Source organism: Candoia aspera, chromosome 1 (assembly GCF_035149785.1).
Source record: "Candoia aspera isolate rCanAsp1 chromosome 1, rCanAsp1.hap2, whole genome shotgun sequence".
Taxonomy (NCBI): domain Eukaryota; kingdom Metazoa; phylum Chordata; class Lepidosauria; order Squamata; family Boidae; genus Candoia; species Candoia aspera.
In genome coordinates this window covers 13,799,504-13,827,112 of record NC_086153.1, presented here as the reverse complement: position 1 = coordinate 13,827,112, position 27,609 = coordinate 13,799,504, and the positions used below count along the sequence as shown (strand labels likewise).

Here is a 27,609-nt window from a genome sequence, read left to right as displayed (position 1 = left end):
TTCCCTTGGCCATTACTTCAGCCCACCCATTACCTAAGCAATGGCACAAACTGTGCCAGTTGGCCAGTTCATATTGCAGAAGCTGCACACTGGCTAAAATAATTTGTCTATGAATGGCAGGGAGCTGAACAAGCCAGCTGCTGCCCTTGAGAGTGCACAGCCAATGAGAACCCTGGAAGACAAAAGAGGTGGGCTTATTACTGTCCCCATGCCCTTGTTGGCTGCACTACTATAAAGCTAATGCCTGATTTGTTCAACATGCATATGTTGAGAAAACTGCTAAAAGAAATTCTTTCGTTAAAATTGCTGTTGCAGTCTTGACCCAGGGGTAGCAAAGTGGTGCCAGTCCAGGGCAGGACCTTATACAAAAGCCTTTCTAAAGGATGCTTTTTCTCTGGATGATGATGATGATGGTTTTGCATGGAGGGAAAAGGTGCACTTGATAACCTTGATAACCTCCAACTCTTTAATTCTACGAAGGAGAAATCTAGGCAATGCACTGTCTTCCCCATTCCCTATAGTACTTTTGCCTTTAAAAGCATATTAATGAAGCTTTAGGTCTTAGCAAAGCAAAAGGAAAGCTTAGGGATACATGAGATTCTGTCAAACTTTGCTGGAGGAATTATAGAACTCTTGCATTTAAACCGTTTGAAGTATTAATTAAAAAGAATTATGCAAAGGATGAAGGAATTGAAGTGTGCCTGTGAATCTCAATAAGGCATCAGGATTACAAATAGCCGGGGGAGCTGTGAAAAAAAAATAGCGTGAACTAGAACTGAGGGCTTATGGGTGGCAGGAAGAAGAAAGAGAAAAAGAAGCAAAACAAACCCTAATGGTTTGAGGTGTCTGATGTTTTCAGAGAAATTAATTGCCTACTTTGGGGGACAATCTGTTAAAAAGTGAGAGCTGAGATCCCTGAATCCAAGCCTGATTTGAGGACTCACCCACATTTGTTTTATTTCTTTCATTTCATTACCTGCCTTTCCATGAGGGAACTGGGGCATCACTGACAAGCTTCTTCTGCCCCTCTCCGTTTTATCCTTATACCAACCCTGTGAGATAGGAAGGCTGGCATCACCTGTATATTTCAGCTGAAGTCTCCATATTTATGCCTGAACTTCCCTACTTTGAAGATTTTGTGCTCCCAATCTTCTTTTGAAAAATCTTTCTTAGGATGGCTTACAATCAAACCTAATATAATACAGTACAATAATAAAGTATTTTAGCATCTAGATACATTTCTAATTCTGTCGAACAGCGTCTCTCAACCTGAGCAAATTTACGATGTGTGTTCAACTCCCAGAATCCTCTGGCTGGGGGGGTTCTGGGAATTGAAGTCCATACATCTTAAAGTTGCTCAAGTTGAGAGACACTGCTCTGGCATCTCACCTTCCCAAGAATATTTTTCAAATCTGATGTAAGACAAAAGCCTGTTTAATTTCCCTTCTACTCTATTTTGATATACTATATGCATGGACAAAGATGCTCAGCAAATGTTTCCTGCAATGGCTTTGCCAAAGCCTCTCACCTCTCTGAACTGTGAAACTGCAGACGCCCACTAGATGGCATCAAAGAGATAAACCTTCCTCTTTCCTGCCACCTAGCATAGGGTTGCCATGAGATGTAAATGACTTGACAGCAACTAACAACAACAACAGCAGCCATCCTCTGGGCTTTCACAGCCTCCATTTGGTCATCAAAATCCTGCCAAGAGTGGGCAATGGGCAGCAATCTGTGGTGAGCTGGGCATCTGAAGCCATGGATAAAGCCCATAGTTAGGACCAACAGGATGCTTGAAGAACAAATCAGAAGTCAAAGGAAAGAGTAAAGCAAAGCTCAGGCAGACTTTGTTACTCAGTGGAATAGAAGCCCTATTATACCACATCCTGCCCAGGGAAAATAACCACCCTGGATGGACAGCGTTAACCCGATATCGGAAAATACTAAGCGGTTTATGACAGCTGCTATCACATGATTCTCCACAAGAAGCAGCCATGTACTGACCCAAAGGCTGCTGGTTTAAGCCCCAGTAGAACCAGATGCCTTCCCTCGATTAGGCACTTAAGCATCACTCCAGAATGTACGCAGTGAGAAAAGACATTTTGGCAAGAGCATTTTATTATTACATACTTTGTCAATTAGACTGTGAAGAGACGCATCCTCTTCCTGTGTCCTTCTGCTCCTGGCAATTTTATCATGCGTGAGCTGAGAGAAATGCCAAGAGCTCTTTCATCACTGCTGCTGTTCTCTGTGATGGAAACAGCAACAGACTACAGCAGTGTTTCTCAACCTTGGCCGCTTGAAGACGTGTGGACTTCAGCTCCCAGGATTCCCTGGGAGTTGAAGTCCACACGTCTTCAAGCGGCCAAGGTTGAGAAATATTGGTTAAGAGGGACTTTCGACCCTGAGAAATGATCATTGTCCACCTTGGTTGGGGCTGATGGGAAATGGAGTACAACAGTGCCTGGAGGACCAGATATTCCCCACCCTTGCTTCATACTTAGACGGGGCAATCTTTTTGACCAGGAGAATCACAACTCACAACTCACCCTCTTGAGCAGTGTTTCTCAACCTTGGCAACTTTAAGAGGTATGGACTTCTACTCCAAGGATTCCCCAGCCAGCCATGCTGGCTGGGGAATTCTGGGAGTTGAAGTACATACATCTTCAAGCTGCCAGGGCTGAGAAACACTGGCCTACAGACACTTGGGTCACACCTTCCTCTTGTTTTGCATCTCATTAGCTAACTTCCCTCAGTGAACTGAGACAGCCTAATAAGATTCATTTTCCAAGATGGCATCCTTCTAAAGATGGAGGGATGCAGCTGAAAATCCCACTGCCAATACTTTGGCAAAGAGGGCTTGCAGGTATACCAATTAAGTAAGTATAATTCTTGTAAGCAAGAAGAACATTTGTTGGTGGCTAAACCATTCAAGGCAAGCAGTGTAATTATCCTATTCCACAGACAAATTGAACACATAGAAGAAAAGGAAAGAAGCTTAACCAAGGGCATGTTCTGCTGTTTCTGGAACAGCTGGAACATGAATTTTATGCACAAGATCTCTCTGCCTCTAAAACACATGGGCAACTTTTTCTGCCTGGAGCTGTTGGGTTGGCCTCTGAAGGACTTGGGGAGGTGGCTCCTGACATCAGTGGGACAGAGTGAAATGTTGGTGGCCTTATCACTTTTTCAGGTTGGGAATTCAGGTGCAAAATAGGATAATTGAGCTTCACAAAGGCTGAATAAAGATAGTATTTTTGAGGCTGAATTGTGGCAGGAAAGTTTGGGATTTTCTTCAGGATATATTCAGTAATGCAACACACAGCAAGCTACATATTCCTGCTCTAGAGCAGCCTTTCTCAATCTTCTGAGCTTGGAAGAACCCTTGAAATATTTTTCAGGTCTTGGGGAACCCCTGCACAGTCAGGCTCAAATATAGGCCACAAGTTACAAAATTGTATTTTGTATATAATGAATGAATATTATATTCATTTTATGGGTAGGCCTGTAACAGTGTTCTTAAACTGAGAATAAAGAATGAAACTTACCTCTTTAATGTGAAGTTGCCCAAATTTGAAATAATCTTTTAAAACTAAATTGTGGTCTCCCAGGTAACCCCTAGTGAGCTCTCGCAGAACCCTAGGGTACCACGGAACCCTGGTTGAGGAACCCTGCTCTAGAGGAACAGAAAACAGCCAGTGTCTCAGTTCCCTTGATCTTTTCCAAATAATCACAATCTCATTTTTATTTTTGAAAATTAATTATGATGATAAATATTAGCCTCTGGTCGATCGAGTGCTGCACTGCCACCTTAGCATGGTTTGAGGGACCTGTGGGGAACTGAGGCCCATTTTCATGAGTTGTTTTAGCCACAGACTTGAGTGACCTGCTGGCTAGGCTGTCAGTGACCTGTGTGCCTCCTCAACTTAGCTAGCCATGACCTAAAGGGTACAACTCTTTGGCCAACAGCCTGACACCTTCACAGCTTGGTAGAACCTGCTGGAGAATACACGTCACCGTACTTTGCTGTTGGACAGCCAGGGTCACTGCTGCACCATTATGAGGTGTGAGGTAGGACTTTGCAGCAGGATACAACTCCATTAGGGAAGTCTTACAGAATGAGAAGATCAATGGAAAACTGCGTGCTAATCTTTTTAATTCGGCTGTCTTATCGGCGGTGCTATATGGAAGTGAAACATGGTCGCTAACAAAGGCAGAAGAGGAAGAGCTTTCAAGAGCAGTAAGGGCTATGGAAAGGTCCATGTTGAAAGTTTCTCTCCAAGGCCACATCCCAAGCAGTCAGATTAGAACGCGAAGTGGAATAAATGATGTCATCATCGAATATCGAAAATGGAAGCTACGCTGGGCAGGACATGTCACATGCATGTCTGATGGCCTTTGGACAACAGCAGTTGCCAAATGGTATCCAAGAGAAGTAAAAAGACCTATCGGCCAACCTCCAAAGAGATGGGAAGATCAAGGTCAAGGTCAAGGACTTTGGCCGAACCTGGAGAAGAAAAGCCAGGAATTGAGACGAATGGAAAGCGAGTTGCAACCAGTAGGACTCTGTCCAGCGACAGTCTGGTCTATCAAGGTGATCAAGGTGATCAATATCAGAACCAATCAAATGTTGACACTGTCACTCAATCTCATGACTTACTCGCTTTTCAGCCAAGCATAGCAATCCACAATGCCGCCAAGAAACCCAGAGCTTTGTAAATTAACTAGTCCAAAAACTCCCAACCACTTTCAACTTCCTTTTGTTCAGCCCTTTTACTCAAATGAAGATTTGGGAGGGAAAAAAAGGAAAAGAAGGAAGCTTCTAATTGTAATGTCAGCCTTGGACCCAGTTGAAAAATCAATGAATATCAGGCTGACCTTGGTCATGGTCACGCTAAGCTGTTTTGTTAAGGGTGTTGAGGTGACAAGGCGAAATTTCTTCTCCATCCTGCTAACTGTAATCTTTTGCTTAAGCAAGCACGAAATTACTTCCTGGTCTCAATCTCATGGTTTTAATTGCATTTCCCACCAGTAGTCCAATCCAGAAAGTATCAAACCATGAATGTGTTCTCAATGAGTTTTATCCAAAGCAGTAATTATGCCTTCAGGTTATTATTTATCAGTCTCTCTCAATCTGGTGTCCTCCCAGCTGTGTTGAAATCAACTCCCTTAATCCTGAGGGAATTTCTTCACCCAGTTAAGGACTGGGGTATGATCCTAGTGTTGTGTTGATCCAATGTCAAAATCCCCACTCAAGAATTTTTTGTTTGTTTGTCTTATTTTATTTTTATCCCACCTTTATTTATTTATTTTTATAAATAACTCAAGGCAAGGTGTGAGGTGAAGCACTAAGGCGTCAGAAAGGAGGAGTTAGAATTGATGCTCTGCCTATTTGGGTGCTAGTCCTGCCCCCTTGCTTGATTTAGCTTCTGTACCAGAGCAAAACAGATTTGCTTTGAGAGAATTCAGCTCTTAGCAAACAAAAGGGGCTGCTTGTTTCAACTGAATAGCCTTCCTCTGCAGATAGATGGGCATTGTGCTGTTGTGTTTACCTGAAAAGATTTGTTTTCCCCCTAATAATTTAACTTTGAAATGGGAGAACTTTCTAGATTTGCTAAAAATTTAATGCAGGTAGTCCTCGCTTAACAACCGTTTGTTTAATGATGGTTTGGATTTATAATGGTGCTGAAAAAGCCGACTTACAACTGGTCCTCACATTTACAACTGTTACAGCGTACTTGCAATCATGTGATCACAATATGGGTGCTTGGCAACCACTTCACATTTATGACCATCGCAGCATCCCATGGTCACATGATCACCATTTTCGACCTTCCCAGCCAGCTTCTGGCAAGCAAAATCAATGGGGATCTGCATGATTTGCTTAACGACCATGTGGTTTACTTAATGCCTGCAGTGATTTGCTTTATGACCATTGCAAAAAGGTTGTAAAATTGGGTCAGATTTGCTTAATGACCGCTTCACGTAGCAACTGAAATTCCAGACCCGATTGTGGCCGTTAAGCGAGGACTACCTGTAATGCAGGCAGATGGTTTTTCTGTCTAATTCTCCTTTGTGGGGATGGAGTGCTGGTGGTTCCTCTTAATTTCAGAGTTCTGCCAAAATCTCTTGCTCCAAGAATGGTTGCAACTTAGGCAACACTGAAACTGGGCTAAATTCCTCTGGCCCCAGTCTCCACCTGCAGTGATCATGAGTCCAGAAAAACCTCCAAGTTGTAGGTCTGCTTCTTTGGGGGAGTTCGCCACCCAGAATCTTGTATAGAGATGGATGGCTATATAAATTTGATAGATAAATAGATAATCCAGAGTTGGGAACGTGTTATATGAGTAAACTGCAATTACCTGGGTCTTCCTAACCCATTAAGTGCTTAAATCATAGTCTGCAAGGCACGGTATGCTAAGTTTGTAGAGTGTACTCTGCTAAGCCAGACCTCAACAAACTGCACTGTAAGTCAGCATGATGTGTGAACCAGCCATAGTGGTTAGAGTGTGCCAGCTAGCTCAGCCTCCTACACAGACTAGCAGCAAAATAATTTCCTCTCCAGACCCAGCAGCGGCAGGAATCAAACTTGGAATTATCTCCATGGAAACCATAAATCTAACACTGAGCTTTGGGTACCAGTTTATTAGCCTGGATCTAGATTAGTCTTTTTCCAACCTGGCAGCCTCCAGGTGGCAGATAGACCTTTTGCCTTTATAGTCTGCTTTTCTTCTAAAGAATTCAAAGCAGCATACACAGAGGTCACCCGTTATTTCATTCCCACAACTAACAACCCTGTGAAATTGATTCAGATGAGAGCGTGTGCCTGGCCCAAAGTCACTCAGCGAACTCTGTGCTTCAATGAGAAATTGAACCTAGGTGTCCTGGCCCATGTCTACACATTACACTACTGTCCATGGTTCTTTTAAAAAGTCATAGAAGGGGCCATCTAGACCATGAAGTCCAACACCTTGCTCAGTTCAGGAATTCAGATTAAAGCATTACAGGCAAATGGCTATCTGGGGTCTCCCCTTGAACATATCCAGAGTAAAAGAGCCCACCATCTCTCTGGGACATTGGTCCCAATGTTGAACTGCTTTAACTGTTGGGAACTTTTTTCCCCCCTAATATTCAATCTGAATCTGTCTTCTTGTATCTTCAATTCATTATTTTGGATCCTGCAACCAGGCACAAGAGAAGACAGATCCTGACCTCCTCCTACGTGACTTCCATTTGATTTGAACAGTGCTATCCTATCCCTCCTCAGTCCCATCTTCTCAAAGCTAAACATACAGTACCCAGCTCCTTCAAACTTTCCTCATAAGGTTTAGATACTAGTCCCCTGACCATGTTCATTGGCCATCTCTGAACCTGTTCCAATTTCTCTGGATTCTTCTTAAGGTGTGCTGACCAGAACAAGTGGAACAAGTGCTTCCTATGATTTGGCAATTATACTTGTGTATTGCAGCCTAAAATTGCATTTGCCTTTTTTTTTTTTTTTGCAGCTATAGCACACTGTTGGCTCATATTCATTTTGCAATAAACCATTGTTTCCACAACTACCATTACCAGATCAGCTATCCCCTCCATATGGTGGTGCTTTTGATTGTTGTGTACTACATGAACATCTTCGCTTTTCTCTGTTATATTTCAGCCTTTAACTTTTGGCCCATTTCTCTAAACATACCAAGATTACTTTCAATTTTATTTCTGTCTTCTTGTATTAGCTATCCACAGTTGCTTCCCAGCACCAATTTTTGTATCTGCAAATCTGAAGCATTTCTTCCACCTCTTGATCCAGGTCATTAATATTGAAAAATAGAGGGCCCAAGACTGAACCTTGTGGCATCCCACCCAACTTCTCTTGGCAATTGGATGAAAAACCATTGATCAGGAACCTTTGAGAACAATTTTCAAGACAGCTCAGGATCCTTTTTTTGCCATGCTATCCACTCTACATTAACTTAGTTTGCTGCTCAGTGTGCCACAGGGCACATCTTTGCCAAATGTTTTGCTGATGTATCTACAAAATTCCCATATTTTATTTTAAAATTTACCTGATGAAATAAGATAGTCTGAAAAGCTTTGCTCTTGAGAAAGCTTTGCTGACTTCTGGTAATTAGCATGAATTACAATGATAACTGAAACAGAAACCAATTTCTTCAGGATCTGCTGGACAAACTGTCCGGATATTGATGTCGGACTGATTGGTTTCCCTCTTTTTTGAGGAGAGAAACACATTTGCTGTTCTCCAGTCATCTGTCATTATACCAGTTCTCCAGAACGTCTGTGATAATAGAGTAAAACCTCATCTTAATGGACTGTGGGGAAAGAGATGTCTTGTTATTCACAAATGTTCGGTATGTCAGAGAATATGTCATAACAATCATTTACATCATTTACATCCAAATAATGTTAATTTATTTACCAGGTTATATCAGGCAATGCCTTATCAAGATAGAATCTGCCTGGCTGATAAAAACACCTCAAGAGGGCCCACTGAGAGTCCTCTACCCCTGAGAAATCCATGGGGTGTCATCCAGATGATAGACCTTCTGAGTGGTGGCCCCTATTCTTTGGAAGGCCTTATCCTTGGAGGTGAGGATGCCCCTCTCCCTTGTATTTAGAAGGCAAGTTAAAATCACATTATTCCAGCAGGCAATCAGACCCGGATTTATGTATTTATGTATGTATGTATTTATATTTCAAATGACTGTCACCACCCATCTCCCTCAAAGGGGAGATTATGCTGGGGCCTCTCATATATTTAATTTTTATTTGTTTGGACTTATATTATGGTTTTATCTATGTGTATAGCAGTTGTGTTATTTGCTGCCTGGAATCCTAGTTGAATGGGATGGCCTATAAATATGGCAAATAAATAAATAAATAAATGATATCAGGGAAACATGGCAACCAGCTTGATTGATAACTGGCAAATAGAGGGAGAAAATGTAGAAGCAGTGAAAGACTTTGTATTTCTAGGTGCGAAGATTACTGCAGATGCTGACTGCAGTCAGGAAATCAGAAGACGCTTAATCCTTGGGAGAAGAGCAATGACCAATCTCGATAAAATAGTTAAGAGCAGAGACATCACACTGACAACAAAGGTCCGCATAGTTAAAGCAATGGTGTTCCCTGTAGTAACATATGGCTGCGAGAGCTGGACCTTAAGGAAGGCTGAGAGAAGGAAGATCGATGCTTTGGAACTGTGGTGTTGGAGGAAAATTCTGAGAGTGCCTTGGACTGCAAGAAGATCAAACCAGTCCATCCCCCAGGAAATAAACCCAGACTGCTCACTTGAGGGAATGGTATTAAAGGCCAAACTGAAATACTTTGGCCACATAATGAGAAGACAGGACACCCTGGAGAAGATGCTGATGCTGGGGAGAGTGGAGGGCAAAAGGAAGAGGGGCCGACCAAGGGCAAGGTGGATGGATGATATTCTCGAGGTGACGGACTCGTCCCTGGGGGAGCTGGGGGTGTTGACGACCGACAGGAAGCTCTGGCGTGGGCTGGTCCATGAAGTCACGAAGGGTCGGAAGCGACTGAACGAATAACAACAATCAGGGAAACAATTTGAATTATGTCATCTGTATAATGCTACCATTAGGGAACTGATGTAAATTATAGCAGAAATTTGGCCGACTGCCTGCAGAGTTTGTTCCATCTAGCTACATCAGCATTTACAGGTGTCAGTCAGACCATTACTGTCGTTAATTCTCGCTTGGGGCAGAGAGGGGAGTAGTTCCACATGGGGATGGCTGGTATCTTAGACCACTCCTCCCATGTATGGACTGCATTGGATTCTTGTGCCACTTGGATTTTATTCATATTCATACTCTTTTATATTTATTTATTAAACGTAATGATATCTTCATATATTGTATTTATATTGTATGTTTGCTGTTTTAATTGACACTTCTGTTGTAAACTGCCCAGAGTCCCCCGATGGGAGGAGATAGGTGGGGACAAATAAAATTAAATAAATAAATAAATAAAATAATTCCTCCAGTAATCTAGGATGCAAATGATCTGCCTTTGAAGGTGTAAAGTAATTCAAATGGGAATTCCCTGATCGTATCCTCTGATCATGATTTTATCATTCTCAAGGTTTAATTCTTTGCTCCTTCATTCTTCTGTTCACAATTCCCTGGTGGAACATATATTTTCTTGGAGATGACTGAGCCAATTAGCATTTTATAATCTCCACTGAGCTGCTGATATGCTTTTCTTTTCCTTTAAAAAAACATAACCAAAGGACATGTTTTCTTATTCTTTGCATGTGTGTGTTTCATTAACATCAGCTCCTTCTGAGCTTTTGCTCACTTTACACCACTTCTTTTGGTCTGGGCTGCTGGTCTTTATAACTTGTCCCACTTTCCATTTTGTTTTTTGTACAGTTGCATGCAAAAGCAAAGGCATCCCTAGTCAAATTTATGTTTCAACAAATCCCCAAGTGATCAGAAGCTGACACGGTGTCTTTCTGCAAAACTGCATGCCTGCGTTACCCTTCAGGTGCAGTTTTTTACTGATTCAAAACAAGAAAACAATATAGCAAGGAAGTTTGGACACCATTTCAGTCAATATCTTGTAACATCCAGAAGTGACAGTGTCCATATATTTTCTTTAGCCAGCTAAGACGGAGATTTTTTTTCCCTTTCTTAGCTCTCTCTGCATATACACATTTGAGATGGCCTCACATATTTTCAGTAATATTCAAGTCTTTCTTCCTTCTTCTCCTGTAAACACTTCATGATTGATTTGGAGATGTGTTTTGGACTATTGTCTTGCTGAACTAGCCAAACCTCTTTTCACCTTCAGTTTCTTCATTGAAAGTCAGGTATTAGTTTGAAGCCCAAGAAAAATCTCTGCTAGAACTGCCCCCAAAGTGGTTGAAAACTGGTTAAACAACCTGCTGAGAAGTTTAGCTGTACTGGAGTAATTACTAACAGGACCACAGCATGGTGTTGCTTTAATAACAGTGATCTTCACGAGAGAGTTACCAGAAGGAAATGTTTTTCCCTGCCTTATCATGAAAGTCTAAGGTATGCAAAGCAAAACGTTGATAAGCTTGAAATGTTTGGAACAAAGTGCTTTGGACTGATAAAGCTACAGCTCATGAAAGCATCTACCATTTAATAAAATCTGTTAGTCAGAAAAAGTGCTATCAGACTTCTTCCGATTTTTTTTGCCAAACATGTAAGATGCATTTGAGAAGAAAGGGTGAAGCATTTGAAGAAATGATCACCTTGCCAACCACAGTGACTCTTTTATGGTTTGAGTGGTGTGGCAGTTGTTGGCACAGGATATACTGTGCAGGTGGAAGAAGAATGGATTCAAGTAAGTCTCAGCATATCCTAGAAGCGGATGTACCACACTGCATGAAGAAATTGAATAGAGCCAATACTTCATTAAGAAGACAATTCTTGGTTGGTGTATTTCTGGGAAGACATTGCCATTTTTTCCCAGCATGAAATGATACAACTCGCTAATATTTTTCTCTTTTTGTCACATGAACCTTTAATGGGGAGGGGATTTGAGGGCTGCACTCAAAGATTCCCATGAATCATTGGGGTACCACACTGTAGACTTCTATAGTCCACCCTCCAGAAGGGTCATACATGTAGAAGAGCTATTTAGGTGTGAAATCCCACTATAGAAATTGCCAGGGACATATTCTGGGCGGTTTCACTAAGATTGACCAGGCTTGAGATGTGTCCCACACTCACACACTCTTGTGCTCAGAGAACACTGCTGCATCAGAGATTAGTGTGGCCAAGCCTCTACTGACTTCAAACAAATTTACCAGTTTGGGCACATTGCCCATACTGTTGTCCACACCCACACCTGCCTGGCATTTGATTTGAAAAGAACCTAGCTGTTGGATCATCTAGATCAGCATTTTGCCCATAAGGTGGTCAGCCAGGGGCATCTAAGATGCTATCAAGCCTACTCAGGAGGACGGAGAACTCTCTTGCACTGTTGGCTTCCCAGCATGGGTTTATTTTTGGTATTAAAGCCTCAAGCCACTGACAGCCAGATCCTTAACCCTTCTTAACACTCTTTATGTTGGTGCACACCATCACATCCGACAGCAGCAAATTCCATTGTTCAGTTCTTCCTGTATTGAGAAATCATTCCTTTTATTTATCCTGAATGTCCCTCCATTTTGTTTCAGTGGATGATTCCAAGTTCTAACCTTGTGAGAGAGGGAAGAAAAATGGTTGTCCACATTTCCCACTCAGTTCATGATTTTATGCACACCAGCTCTCCTACCTGCCTTCACTCTATGCTTCAAATAATAGCATTCCTTGTAGGAAAGCTGTTTTAACCCTGAATCATTTTGGTTTTTCCTTTTCCATACCATTTTTTAACTCTTCATACCAGCAGGTCTTTGTCTTGAGGATTAAGCTGGTGGTATGGAAGCTGGAGGGCCTCCTTGGCAGAAATTATCAGGATTTGGGGGAATTTATTTATTTAATGCATTTATATGCCACCACTCTCAATTCGACTTTGGGTTGTAGTTCTAACCTAGCAATGGGACTCACAGCTCAACAAGCTGTGATGCCTTGGACATCTTCAAGCGAATGTGGCCCTGTCCTGTGTTCCAGATGCTTTGATCTAGATCCCTGCAAGAAGCAGAGGGTTGGACTGGACAGTTTAATAGACTCTGATTCTGTGTGAAGATCTGCTTCTTCTTTTTCGCCAGCCATGGATGGTATACTTCCATGCTGAGTCAGACCTGTGGTCTAGAGCCCCAGGGACTGTCAACCGCTGGACCACCAACAGCTCTGCAGAGACGCCTCGTTACGATCCGTCCGTTTTTCTCCTCCAAGATGCTTTAACGAAAGGAATTCATTTCAGTTATTCGATGGGTTGGAAAGATAATCAATAAACGAATCATCACCATCACCATCACCATCCTTCTCCTCCTCTTTATCATCTCTGGAGATGCTGAGAAGGGTGAAATCTTGAATCTTCTGCCTGCAAAGTGATTCCCCTGCTGTCCACCCAGCCCACCCACTCTTCCTGCCTCGATGGATGGCCCACGTTTTCCCGGAGGATTAGAGCGAGAAATACACAGTAACCCTTTGGAAGAAGAACCATCTATCCCTGCAACTTCCTCCGATTTGCTCCCCTGAAGGTTGCATCTCTCCGTCCCGTTTCCCCCGCTTGTCCGCGCCCGCTTTGGGGAGAGTCGCGAGGGAAGCCCGCCGCCCGCGGAACCTTTTGCGCGCGGGCGGAGAGCGCGGCGACGGCGGCTCCGCCGAACTCTCTCGCTTGCTTCTCCCCTCGCCAGCCTGCCTGCCTGCCTGCCTGCCTGCCTCTTAATCCTCTATGTAAATGACAGCCAATGGAGGCGGCTCTTGAGCTGGGCTGGGATTAGAGCCGGGGCGAATGGCTTGCAATCTTACTGGGATTACAGAACAAAGAGGCTCCCTCCCCCTTCGCCTTGTCTGCAGCCCCCGGGAGCAGGGGCTGGCTGCATGGGGGGCCTCTGCCTGGCCCAGGACCCCCTCCCTTTTGCACCCATCCCTCCCTCCCGGAGGCAGCCCGGGTGAGAATTACCCCCCTCGCCAATCTCCCATCCTCCTCTTCCTCCTCCTCCCTCGCTCGCTCTCCTTCCTTCCTCCTTCCTCCTCGTCTTTACAGATTAATTCAGCCCTGCAATCCGGGCGGGAGGAGCTGGGAGAGGCTGATCCCTGCGGTAAGAAAAACTTTTCACCCCCCTCCCCCGGTATCCCCACCCCTATTCTTCCAAAGTAATCTATTATCATCATCTTCATCATCATCATCATCATCGACGACGGCTGTTTTGCATTTACCCATTTCTTCCTTTCTCCGGCTCTCCTTGATTTGTGCCGCCGCTTGGCCAACGTTTTGGGAGGGAGAGAGGCTGAAACGGGGTTATTTTCAATGAAAGAAGTTGTGGGGAGGGGAGAGGCCTGCGGGGGTGTGTGGAAATTTGCTCCCCAGGAGATGACCCGGGATCGAAGCTGGTAATTTTCTCCCCTTCGATTACCGTAGTAGATTTATCTCTAAATGAACCGGTGTCTCTGACTTGTCATTTTCTTCCGCGGTATTTTGTTGCTGTGTTTCTGTCTGTCTGTCTGTCTGTCTGTGTTTTTGCGGGGGGAGGAGGGAGAAGTGGAGGAGGAGGGCTTGTTTCCAGGCTGAGTTGCACAAATCGTTGCTTGCAGTAGATGCTGGGGAGGTTTGGGAAGGTGGACCCCCCTCCTTTTCTGCTGCAGTTTGGGAATGAGGTCAAAGTGAGAAGGCTAGGAGGAAGGAAAGTGAGTTGTTAACTGAATTTCTCCTTTCCGTTACCTTCTCCATGATGCTTTTAAACCACTTTTTGGTTCTCTCACTTCAGCACACCTAGCTCTGGCTTAGCTTTCGCCTCCCCTCGACCTGAACATGGCTGGTTCTCTTGCAAAGCTTGGGGCGTCCCACTGATTTCTCTCTGGTTTTGGTGGTGGATGTATTTTCTTTTTCTGAACTTCAGGAAGCATCCATTCCAAGCAGCACTGACATTTCCTACACAAATAATGAATGCATGGGTAGAATGTCATTTTTACCCGTGTTGATGCCCTGTCACATTTGTTTGTAATTATGGTGGTTCTATTTTAACACGCTAGGCTCCTTCAAATTGTGCCTAAAGTCTAAAAGAAAGAGGGATGCTCTCTTCCAAACGCCTGGTATTTCTTTTCTAATCTGAATTAGCAGATGATTGCAACGTGTGCTTGAATGTTCTAAAACAAGGCGCCTAGATTATCTCCCCATGGCATCTTACCTTTAAAGTGAAAACCCTTCCCACTTGGAGGGCCTGTTTGTGGTTAGATCTGTGGTCAGGGAAAAAATGATCGGCACATGCTCAGAGGCTCTGTCCTGTACAGTTTTGAGAGTTTAGCCTTGTTTCTATGCTAGACACAACATCAAAGAAAGCTGGTTGGGGTGCGTGTACATGGCATGAAAAAAGATTTCTTTCTTTTCCAGTATTTAGCCTTCGTTATGCATTCAGTATAAAATGCTATATCAGTGGATTTGGAACTCTTCAGGAAAGATGCTTCCTAAACAGCATTTTTGGTATGATAGATGTGATGATTTTCTGTTAGATGCTAATAGCTGTTATTTTTGTATATGAATCAAAACGACAGACGTCCAGGCAGATGCAGCCATGAGTAGTCTATGGTGCAAATGAACCTTACACCCCCACATAATTTGCATCACTGTGTTATCCATGGCTGTAGCTAAATAAACCAGCAAAAAAACAAAACACTCCAAACAAATTTATCCATGAGCAAGCAAAGGCTGCAGGAGAAAGGTTGGGGTCGGTGGGGGGGGGGGGAGAAGAGGGAAGAAGGGAGAGGAACCAACGCAACACACACAGCCTTGTTTAAAAATAGAAACAAGTGTTTAACTGGTGAGACACTCCCTCTTTTTCTTACCAGCAAAACCACTAACCAGGCTCAGAGAGATCCAGCCGGTATGTTTTGCCCTTCTGAAAGGAAATTACTAGGCGGGGGGGCACTCTGCAGTGGGGACTGGAAACACCACCTTGGCACAGCCTGGATCCTTGCTGAAAAAAGAAATTTGGTAGGGGCAGCAAGGAATTTGGTCATGGAAGATGATGCAGGGAAAGGATTCCTGGTGGACCCTCTTTGCTCTGATATGCTGGCATATTCTCCATTCAGTTTAACCTGCGAATTTAAGTTTAACAGGCTTTTCACCTATCAAGTTTATATTACATGATCAGTCTGCCCAGGAGGTTGGTGGGTCCAAGAAAATTCTGAATAACAAGGTCCAAGGACCTGTATTTCTGTGTCTTTCACAGGAGGCTGTTTCTTTTCCTGGCAGATAATGAAATACACTTGATCTTGGGGATCAAGTGTTCCAGATTATTTTGCAACCATGAGTGAGATATTCTCAGGATGAGTCTTCCTCTGTAAAATGGGTCCATTGGTGTTTTATTTACAGACCCCCCCCCCCGCATCTCCTTACCATTTATGAGAGCCTCAATATTTGCAGTCTTTGGACTGGCTGTATTCTATTTTTTAAAGGGGAATAGGTCATGGAGGAGGTTCTTTGTTTAATTTACTGGAGGAAGCCAAGAACTGTCAGCATTGAGTTATATGTGCAAACAGTCTAACTAGGCAGCTTCCTATGTTTGAAATTGAGGGGAATTCGTAGGGTGATTTATAGATTCATAAAAAAAAACCTCGTTCTCTTATAATCTGAGCAGCATTAAAAATAAAGGCTTGAGTCATGATACTATTGAGAGATCAGAAACCATTGTGAAAGTATAAATGTTCTGTATAAGTTGCAGTTAGTAGATTATTATATAATGCAGCTATAAATTCAATAGGAAAGTCCCCTGGGAGATCGGTCTGTGTCCATTTTACAGGTGGGATGACTGAGGCAACGTATTATCTGTTAATTGCTCCATGTAGTAAAGCTACTTCCTTCAAGTTCACTACCATAGCAACCAGTGGCATTCTGTTATATAGATCAGTCAAAGAAATATGGGTTACCTGGATGGCTAAATGGTTGCAGCATCATGGAATGCTAAGAAACACTGTAATTGCTCAGGGTGAGCGGGTCAGTTGTAGAAAGTTGACATGTAATGCTAATGCTCTGAGAGACTAAGAAGGTGATTTACCAGGGTGTGGAATTCTCTGCTTGTCACCAATATCCAGGGATCACTGGTGGTATCACTGAGGCTGGGCTTTATTGTTTAGTGATGAAGCAACACCTATGGTCTGCAGAATAGAAATAGAAGTCATCTGGGAAGCCCTATGATAGTATAGTAGCATGCTGAGGAAGAAGTAGCTGTGGATGTGGGAGTGGAGTCATGTGGGTTAAGACAGGAAAACCCTTCCTTGCCATTCTGTTAAGCTGTGCATTTTCTGTGCTGTATTTTCCCTGATTCTGCTAATAACAGAGGCTCTGGCAGTCATCTACATTTATCTGTGAATGCCCATTCACCAAAGGCCCCCTTGATGGTCTGAAAGTTCTCTCATCTACTTGGCCATGAGAACAAGGTGCTAATTTGTCTACCCGATAAAGCTGTGCATGGGCAACTCGACAGGGCAGTGGCTATAGGGCAAAACGCAACATATTTTGATCAGACAGATCAGAGACACTGCTTATTGTTACATCTTCTCTGTCCCTAATCAATTAGTATCTCCATTTTTGCATTTCACCGATGCTTTGCTTTTTTCTTGTTCAGTTTTTCATAAATAGGGTATTGTTATAGGCCTGTGAAGCCCAGTCTGGGGCTGCCTATAGTTTCTAAAAGTCTTGAGATGGTCAAGTCTACAGTCCTTCCAAACATCACCAGTGGTATTATGTTTAATCAATAATAACTTGTTAAATCAAATGTAGGGTTTCTGATTCTCCCTCTTTTTTTAAAATACTGGCTCCTTATTTCTGGGTGTAGCCCCTCATAAATTACTCAAAGGTCAAATATGGCCCTCAGCCAAACAAGTAGTACCTTTCTGACCTTGATTATAGTTGTTCTTCTTTCAGTGCCTTCTCCTGAGATTCTCCAGAAATTAAATCAGTGCATTTTACTAACTCTAGCACACAGGTTCCTAAGAGCTCTGCCCAGAGCAGTGCCCTAGAGTCCACCTCCAGTAAGTGCCCAATTAGATGGTAGAGCCATCTGAATATGACTTGGGATCTAAATCTGGTTTGGAAAGGCTGGTCTGATTCATCAGCCTGGTAATGTTCATGGTCAACCCCATCTACAACATCATTGCCTACCCAGGCTCCAGTTCAGTGCTTCTCAATCTTGGCAACTATCAGATGTGTGGACTTCAACTCCCAAAGTTGAAGTCCATACATCTGAAAGTTGCCAAGGTTGAGAAACATTGCTCCAGTAGATTGGGAGCTCTTGGCCTATGACCACTAGAAGCACTCAAGCCTTCAGTTCTGCTCTCAGAGCTTTCCTGACACTGTTGTGTAGGTTTCTTGTGAGGACCAGGACAGGAGAGGTGCAGGTCAATACATATGCATGAATGTTCAAGTTCAATGCAGCACACAAGCTACCGTTTTGGATCCTGCAACCATGGATGTGTATTTTGAGTTGGTTGAGAATTTTCTTAGGGGAATCTGTATTTTCAGACTGGTGAAGTTGGGCGATTGCAGGTGGGAAGAATTTGGCACAAAGCTGGACAAGAGCCAGTCTTTTGAAACTGGGGTCCCAGAGATGGGATCTGAAATTGGGTGCAATGTATAGGATCTTCTCTCTTTTACTTATCTTCTGGCTACCAGCCAACTTTAAGCTTGAAAGCCAATTAAGGGTAAGGGATATTTTTTTTTTTGCTTGGGGGTTGCATTTGTTTTAGTATTTTCACTAAAATCACCCCTTTTGTGTTTTACTCCTTTGGGTATTTCTGGACTTCCTCCTCCTCTTCCTCCTCTCTGAGCATTACTGTCATTTCTGGGTTGGCAGTGTTTAATAGATTTACCGCCTGTTTTTAAAAACCCTCCTACAGCAGGTTATAACTTAGAAAAGATGTAATGAGACCTGAGGCATTGGCAGATGGATGGACAGGCAAATACTAGAGATAAACAAAAGAAGATCAAACGCAATACACAAAAATTAGTGGAATTTCTATCCATACTGCAGGCAGCGATATCCAGACCTAACTTTTCTAAGTGTAATAGACACATTCCCAGCTGGAAACCCTGGAAGCTATACCCCAGTTGTGGGAACCTTCATGCTTGCTGGGGAATTCTGGGAGTTGAAGTCCATACATCTTCAAGTTGCCAAGGTTGAGAAACACTGGAATAGCGTACAGGGATAGGAACACTCCATCTGATCACATTTTGCTCAGCTACCACTTTTAGTTGGTTAAGACCTTTAGTCCACTTGCAGTTAAAAAGAGTCCCCCTTTTGTGGGGAGATGGGCGGTGATAGAAATGTGAATAATAAAAATAAAATAAATAAAATAAAAATATAAATCAGCCTTCCCTGGCCTGGTGCCTTCCAGGTATTTGGAATGGCACCTCCCAGATTCCCAGACAGTGATGGTTAAGAATTATGTGACTTGCAAGACATCTGGATAGCAGCAAATGGGGGTAAGTTGAAGCAAACTAATGCTGAAGTAGTAGTGATAGCAAATGGATTTTTGCAACCCACAGTCCAGAATGGTAATAATGCTCCATTAAACAGGCTGCCACTGTCTCTGGCTGGATAAAATTTGATTAGTGCGAGCTGATGGGAGGCCCAATGTTCTCTCCAGCCTCTAGAAACTAAATCTCAGGGAAGCATGAATGTGCCTTGTCCTGAACAGTGGCTGTCATTAAGTGGCACGTGTCAAATGCTATGCTCTGGAGCGGTGGCTGAAGTCTCTTGATAACGCCAGCTAGGAGAATTAAATCTTTCTCATGAATATAACTCTAGCCAGAGAGAACACCACTGCGGGTTTCAGTCAGTGGAAAACAGCTGGCTGTGGATTAAGTGATCCGAGAAGGCAGGAGATACAGTAAGTCTTCGGTTCCTTTTTGCCCTGGGTGAGTCCTGCACAGGTTGTGATTTTTCTATTTGGAAAGGAGTTGATATCCTGCCCTTCCCCTCAAGCCCATGGTGGGCCAAGTCAGCACAGAGCGCTATTGAAACAACATACAACCCCAAACAATTAAGACTAAGCAAAGGGTAAGCCAAAACAACAGATATTAAAATCAGAGAAGGAAGGAAACCAGACTACAGGTAGTCCTCGACTTACGACTACAATTGGGACCAGAATTTCCATCCTAAGTTGTGGTCATAAGTCGAATCACCATGTGACCAGACCCAATTTTACGATCATTTTTACGGCGGTCGTTAAGCAAATCCAGCTTCCCCAATGGGTGTTTTTTGCCAAATAATGATAAAAAATGTCGCAAAACGCAATCGCGTAACTGTGGGATGCTGCAATGCCAGCCAGTTGCCAATGCCTGAAATGCAGTCATGTGACTGCAGAGAGGGGGCCTGACGTTTTGTGATGCTCGGAAGTGCTTTACAGGCCATAAAGCATCCGTTCCGAGGCCGTCGTAACTTCGGACCATCATTAAATGAATGGTCATAAGTCAAGGACTACCTGTAGATGAAACTAAATCAAGGAATAAGGAGGACTTGGCCAGCAAGCTGATTTGTCAGAGGATGAGATGCATTTATGGAGAGTCTTACTCATTTTCTTTTGGAAGGATTTACCCCAAACACAAGTCAATATTATTTGTTTGTCTGTTTATTTGTTTATTTCCACACTGCCTTGGAAATCTTCCTGAACGTCCTACATTCCAAATGAAATAAAGCATGACTACTATAAAATGTGATCCCAAAATCAGATAAAAATTAAAAGGGGACAGCTGTGTTATAAAACTAATGGGAAAAAAACAGCAACCAACTAAGGCAGGCAGCAGATGCAGTGATTAAAATATCTTAGGGAATCTAATTGTGGTCAGAATGATCTCTTCAAAAGTGGGGAAAAGGGGGAGCTTGTTGAATTATTTTTACTAGTATTCTGATGGAAAGGCAGGGCTGGGATCTTCTTGTGCGCATCTGTATATGCTGCCTTAAAAAAAAAATCACCTTACCTTTGTGGCTTGATTATATTAGGACTGCCTTCACCAAGGCCTTCCCTCCTGATTGATTTGTTTATTTCTTTCTTTATTAAATTTATAAGGCCACCTGACTCCCGTGTGACTCCAGGCAGAATCCAGTGTTAACAAACCCCATTATCACTTGGACAGGGCAGATAAGAATGGTCATCCAGTATATCTGCAGGGCAGCAGTTTGTTGAAGTCCTGGGTACAGTGGTTGGCTTGGACCCTGATCGTTTAATTTAGGATTATTATATAATTATTATACACAACAATGTGAAATCACAGCTGCCAGTTCTTTAGCTGGTGTTAGCCTTCATTTGCATTGAGTTCTTCCCAAGAACCTGGGATGTCGTAATGTATTGGCATAGTATATGTGCGGATCCAAGCAGTGTGGCCTTTTGTAATTGACAGATGGAAATTTTGTCCATGCGCAGATTTTCTAAGTGTTATCCAAGGCTTTTTGGGATGGCACCCAGCATGCCGATAACCACTGGGACCACCACAGCTGGTTTATGCCGTAATCTTTCAACTTCAATTTTCAGATCTTGATACTCTGTGATCTCCTCCAATTCTTTATCTGCTACTATCTCCTGGTATTGCCACATCAATTATTACTATTATTATTATTAGATATTTATCCCACCTTTTTTATATATAACTCAAGGTTAACTGTTTGGATGAGGTTTTGAGTTCAAATAACTCTTTCTGAAACAGGAAAGCACAGCAGGGAAGGGACATAGCCCGACTATGTGGGGCTTGACATATTTCTGTCTTGGCCTTTAAGAGATCTGCAGAAATTGTACCCTTTTTATAATCCCCCAAAGCCAGCAGGATAGGCCATGTGCTGCGGGGCCCAATTACATTAAGCCAGTTTTAAGGCCATGCGGGGATTTGTACTTAGTTTGCCTTGGCCAAAGCATAGCATTGGAAGTTCTTTTAGCCTTTGTATTGTCCGAGGCAGTTGTCAAAAACCTTTGTTTGGGGTTTCTCAACCAGGGCTCTGTTGCACCCTGGGGTTCTGCGAGAGGTCACTAGGGGTTCCCTGGAAAATCTCAATTTATTTAAAAAAATATTTCAAATTCAGGCAACTTCACATTAAAGAGGTAAGTTTCATTCTTTAGTTTAAGAACACTGTTAGTGCATATATACAGGCCTACCCATGAAACGAATATACGAATTTTTTAACTTCAGGCCTATATTTGTGCCTGAATGTGCAGGGCTTCCCTGAGGCCTGAAAAATATGTCAAGGGTTCCTCCAGGGTCAGAAGGTTGAGAAAGGCTGGCTTTGTTTGAAAACCTGGGCTGTGGTTGGCAGTCAATGGCAGCATTCATATAACACCTTTAACCTGGTTTACTGAATTAACTCATTTTTGGGTTTCACAGAATACAGTGAACCCTCAAACTCACCAAATGGATTGTGTTTGCAGAACACATTAAGTCCCAAAGAAACAGTCCATTATTTAAGCTTAGTATTGCATGCAAATGCCTGGTTATTGTATGTTATGCAAATACTGTTCACACAACAGACTTAATGTCAGCCCCTCAGGGTCGACCAGGTCAGGAAAGAAACTGCTCACAAACTGCTGGGGCTCTACTTTATTGTTATAGGATATAATAACAGAATTTTGAAAGCTTGATAGGGATTCTTTCTCTTTCCTCTTATATTAAAGAGAATCAAGGCAGGGCAGTTTTGAGCTTTTTTTTCACCCTCTCCTGTCTATCTGGGCTAAGCTTATGCTAATATAAAGGCTGTTGAAGATCTGCCTCAAGGCCATCTCCCTACTCCTCTATAATTAACAAGGTTGCTTACCAAACTGCTTTTAGCATTTTTCCTCGCTCTCTGGCTCTGCATCCTCTTCTAGCAAGGTTGCTTGCTAAAGTTTTGAATACGTAGGCTGTGTCACTCCTTGTTGATTGACAGGGGCATAGTACCTTAATTAATGGTCTTCATTTGATTATTCCATGGTTGTCCTGATTTCTTTTTGTGGGGAAGGTTGTTCTGTACAGGAGGTCCATTCCTCCCTACAAAGTTAACATTTAATGCTGCTGTTCACATGATCCTTGGCAAGTCAGCAGAAGAGTCAAAAGTTTCGGGCAGTCTTCCCCAACTTAGTGTTCTCTGGACAAGTGTGATTACAATCCCCAGCAAGGTTGACTAATGGCCAGACTTGCTGGAGATGATCGAAGTTGTAATCCAGCTCATTTGGAGAGCGTCGAGTTGGAGATGGCGAACATGAAAAACTGAGAAGCTGTTTTATAGTTGGCCAACTGTAGGGGTTACCATATATCCTTTACAGAGGATACTTCTCGTTTTGAATGGCTGTCTGGTCCGAGTCCAGTTTTAATGCAGAAAGCTGTAAGAAAGAAGAGCTTGGTGTGGAAAGAAGATGCTTTCTGACGTTTAGAGAGAGAGGACTCTGCAGGATCAAAGGCTTTGTCAAAATGATGAAAGCAGGGTTGTACTACTGCAGTGAGAGCCGGTTTGGTGTAGTGGTTAAAGCACCAGGCTAGAAACCAGGAGACCGTGAGTTCTAGTCCCACCTTGGGCATGAAGCCAGCTGGGTGACCTTGGGCCAGTCCCTCTGTCTCAGCCCTGGGAAGAATGAGGCAAGGGCAAACCACTTCCAAAGAACATTGCCAAGAAAACTACAGGTTCTTGTCCAGGCTGTCATCCGAAGTCAACACTGACTTGAAGGCGCTCATGCGCGCGCGCACACACACACACACACTACTGCAGTGCAAGCTGTGCCCTTTTGGTACGTACATGTGATATGATGTCATCTGTACTAAAGAGGGGGAACTTGCCTTGTGATGATGCAATGCTACTTTTGTCATTTGACTGCACTACGGACGCCTCTGCACCTGTACAGTTTTCACTGGTCCTTATAATGGGCTGTGAGAATAACCTTGGGAGACAGGAGGAAGAGTCGCAGCCTAGACACCAGTCTGATAAGAGAAATCTGAGTCCAAAGCAGGAATGGGGGCAGAGAAAGCATCTCAGAACTCAGTCCCTAGTTCTCTGGAACGTAAGGCAGTGAAGGGGGGAAGTGCTCTCAGACTTATAAGATTCCATTACTGTAACCTTACAATAAAGGTAGTATTAGTATTCTTGGTTTTGGTTTCCTGGTTTGGCTGATATTCCCACAATGGTGAAATACCACTTTTCTCTTTAAGTTGCATCGATGCATTCTAAATTTGCAGGTGTATAGGTCCATTTTTTATGCAGAAAGATTCTCATTATTTTGGATATTGCCTTTCCACTGTTTTTGGAAAACATGAAAGCCATCCTCCTAGATCCCTTTTCCTTCCTCTTCAGACCTTTTCCCTGGGAATCTTAACCTATTGGTGGTTTATGGGTATGATGAAGGTATAAATTGCTTTGTTCAAATGTAATAATTTTGTGGTACAGGAGGGACGCGGTGGCGCTGCGGGTTAAACCGCTGAGCTGTCGATCGGAAGGTCGGCGGTTCGAAACCGTGCGGCGGGGTGAGCTCCCGTTGCTAGTCCCAGCTCCTGCACACCAAGCAGTTCGAAAACATGCAAATGTGAGTAGATTAATTGGTACCGCTTCGGCGGGAAGGTAACAGCGTTCCGTGAGTCATGCTGGCCACATGACCTGGAAGTGTCTATGACAATGCCGGCTCTAAGGCTTAGAAACGGAGATGAGCACCGCCCCCTAGAGTCGGACACGACTGGACTTTACGTCAAGGGAAACCTTTACCTTTACCTTACAGGTTGGACAAATGTTATGATGGCGCAAAATTGGAAATTTATCGAAACAGCCACAGAGAGGGAATGCGTTAAAATGGATTTTATTCATTATGGCAAAATTAATACAGCTCCTTTTCTGTATGGTTATGATTAGTCATCACACATTATGAAACTGAACTGGTGAACTAGGACTGGCTTCCTAAATACAAAATTATACATTAGTACTAATTGCTTCAGAATATACTGCTTTTGGCTGTTACTGTTTTTTTGAAAAAATGTGTAATGTATCACAATAGAAGTGAACAACGGGTGAAGGTAATCCTCATTTTTTCCCCATTAGTAAGGAAGAAGGGTGATTGTGTTTGATGTTTCTTAATGAAAAATCTTATGAAAAATCAAATAGGCAATACTTTACAATCCTGTTCCTCCGTTGTGTAGGTCATCTGGCACTGACCAAATATTTTCAGGCCTAGGTTTGAACTGTGTGGACCAGAAGTTTGTTGAAAAAGAAACAGTTTAAATGTCTAGGATGCCACCTTTTATACCTCATATCAAACTTTGTATCTCAGAAGCATTTTCTCAGAATGTATACATCCATAAGGACTAGGAAGTTATTGAAAAAGAAACAATTTAAATGTCTAGGATGCCATATTGTATGTCTAATATCAGATGACTTTATACTTCCACAGTGTTTGCTCAGAATTTATGGAGCTCTCATTCATGCCCCATCTGCGGGTCCAATAGATGGATGATTTAGTTATTGTTTTTCCCCATCCTGTCAGTGGATGGGGTAGAGGAGAGGGATTGGTTTGTGTGTCACGGCATTGCAGAAGAAAGTTCCTTCAGATTATTTTCCCCAGGTATAATTTCCCCCAAAGCTGTTATTAGAGGTGCTATTTAAAAAAAAAGAAAAAAGAAAAGAAAAGGTTCAAAATAGAACTTTGATGGAAGCAGATTTAAAGGGAAAATGTTAGAATTCACTGCTTCATTTGATGATTCCAATTGAATGAGAAGGGCATGTCCACATTTAACTTCCTCTTATCTGAAAACCACAAAAAATTGGGGAATACAATTACAGACTATTTATGTTATTTCTGTCCAGGGTGGTGGTCAGCAAGATGGTGCTACAAGGATGGCACCCCTAATTATTGTTATTCATTTCTTTTAAAGTAAAAATAGCTCAGGTCTCATGAGTATGTAAGGTACTGGTGTTTTCACATGAGGTTGCATGAAATTTGGACTGTGTTTAATCTTAGTCTTTTTAAGCATTTCCTTCTCTCTCTCTTTCTACTTATTTTTGTCCATGCCTGCAACTTTGTGCAAAATTGTATGAGACTGCTTGCTGTCTGAAAAGGTATAGGCCCTAGGATTTTTTTAACCTAAAGATTGCAGATTTTATGAAATGCAGTTGTGGATGTGATGAAAAGGGTGGCTACTTCCCTGTTGCCCTAAAACTAAAGAAAAAAAAAAGGGAAATGCATCACCAGAAAGGAGGCTATATTAAAGTTTGCATGGATTAATTTAAGCATCTTGATGCGATCTAACAAATGCTTGGTATAATTTTAGAAGGAAATGTTGTTGTTGGGAAAAACTGCATGCCAGCTACCTGTGGATTAATTGTGGATGGGCAACTCCAACACCTTTTTCTTGGACTACCTTATTTTTCAACCACATTGGGCAGCCCTTTAAGCAGAAGGTACCCTCAGATGGAGGACCAGCTTTGATAAATGGGAACACATGGTTCTCCGTGAGCATGACTGCCTTGTCTTGCTTTCTGTGTCCACATTAAGGTCTGACTGGGCTCACAATATGAGAGTTTGTAATGGTATGTGAGAATGACCTTGGGAGACAGGGCAAAAAGATGCAGCCCAGTGAATGGTCAGATAAAAGGCAGTTGAGCCCGCAGTAGGAATGTTCAGAAGAAGGTTCAGAAGGGACCCTTCTTATTTTCTTGGGGTGTAAAGGGGACAGGGTGTGGGGAGAGAAGTACTTTCAGACTTGCTATATTCTGTAAATGTAGCTTTACAATTAAGTAGAATTAGCTCATCTGGCTGTGTTTCCTGTCTGGTCTACCTCATAAGGCTGACAGAGTTGGAAGGGGCCACTCAGGACATTAAATGCAACTGCCAGTGCAATGCAGGAATCCACATTAAATTATCCTTGACCGATGGTTCTCTAGGCTCCACTTGAATGCATCCAGGAAAAAGTCTAGTTCCATTCATTCATTCATTCATTCATTCATTCATTCATTCATTCATTCAAATATAGAGAAAATGTATATTTCACAGCTAAAAATAGCACTGTCATTCATACTGAAGAATCTTGATGATAGTGTTTACCATAGAGCCATGTTCCTTAAAATGTGGTCCTAGGACCCCTGGGGGTCCCCCCAAGATCCTCTCAGGGGGTCCATGAAATCAAAATTATTTGCCAGCCTATGTTGAAAAATAATACAATATTAAATAATGCAAATGATAATGTAATAAATCATACAGTATTAAAATCCCATCAAATAATTGTGAGAAGCAGTAGCGGCAGCGAATGCAGCAATTTAAATTTTTAGTACGATAAAAATCAATAAATATAACCCATACAAACAAAATCTCTTTTGGGGTACTCCATAATTTTTAAAAGTGGGAAGGGGTCCTGAGAGAAAAAAGTTTAAGAAACACTGCCATAGAAGAAAGATTTTAGTGTGTGTGTGTATACACACACCAACTTACATATGTAACTATATATAATTGTTTATCTAACTATGATAAAAGGATGCAACATTTGAACAAAAATATGAACTGGCACCTTCCCTCTTTTCTCAGAGGTTGCTATGGATGCATTTAACATCAACAGGAAATTGTAATTTTTCATGGATGCCCTTGGACTTGAGACTGGTTGCAAATGTCTTACAATTTGGGGTGGGGATGGAGAGCAGGGTAATGACATAGCTTTTAATCTAGACCAGCGTTTCTCAGCCTTGGCAACTTTAAGATGTGTGGACTTCAACTCCCAGAATTCCCCATCCAGCATGATGTGATTTGTTTGGCTTTGGTTTACTATGTTGTGACACGTCATGGTCAAACAAACTATGCATTAATTTAGTATGTGAACCAAGTCTGTCTGAGTGCATGCTTGTTTTTCCCTTTTCTTATGTCTCTGCTGTCTGCTGCAGCACTCCCTGACTGGTTTTTATTGTAGTAGTAGTCATCATATTTATTATTTTCATATCTTTTATACAGCTCAGGGTTCTTGTTTTAAAATTTGAGGGGGTCTGCCAAACATTTTTGAAACCCTGTAGAAATGATGCCG

The 27,609-nt window shown here is 42.5% G+C and overlaps 1 protein-coding gene across 3 annotated transcripts in view; it reads left to right on the top strand.

Moving 5' to 3' along the window:
• Positions 1-13,418: 13,418 nt before the first annotated feature.
• GTF2IRD1 (GTF2I repeat domain containing 1) overlaps positions 13,419-27,609 on the top strand; it is a 130,845-nt gene continuing 116,654 nt past the window's right edge. The window contains exon 1 of one of the 3 annotated variants that reach the window (XM_063297662.1): positions 13,419-13,561. The gene's annotated coding sequence lies outside the window, so the exon portion shown is untranslated. Of the gene's footprint in view, positions 13,712-27,609 lie in introns of all 3 variants that reach the window. The other 2 variants (XM_063297653.1, XM_063297671.1) reach the window with 2 other exon arrangements.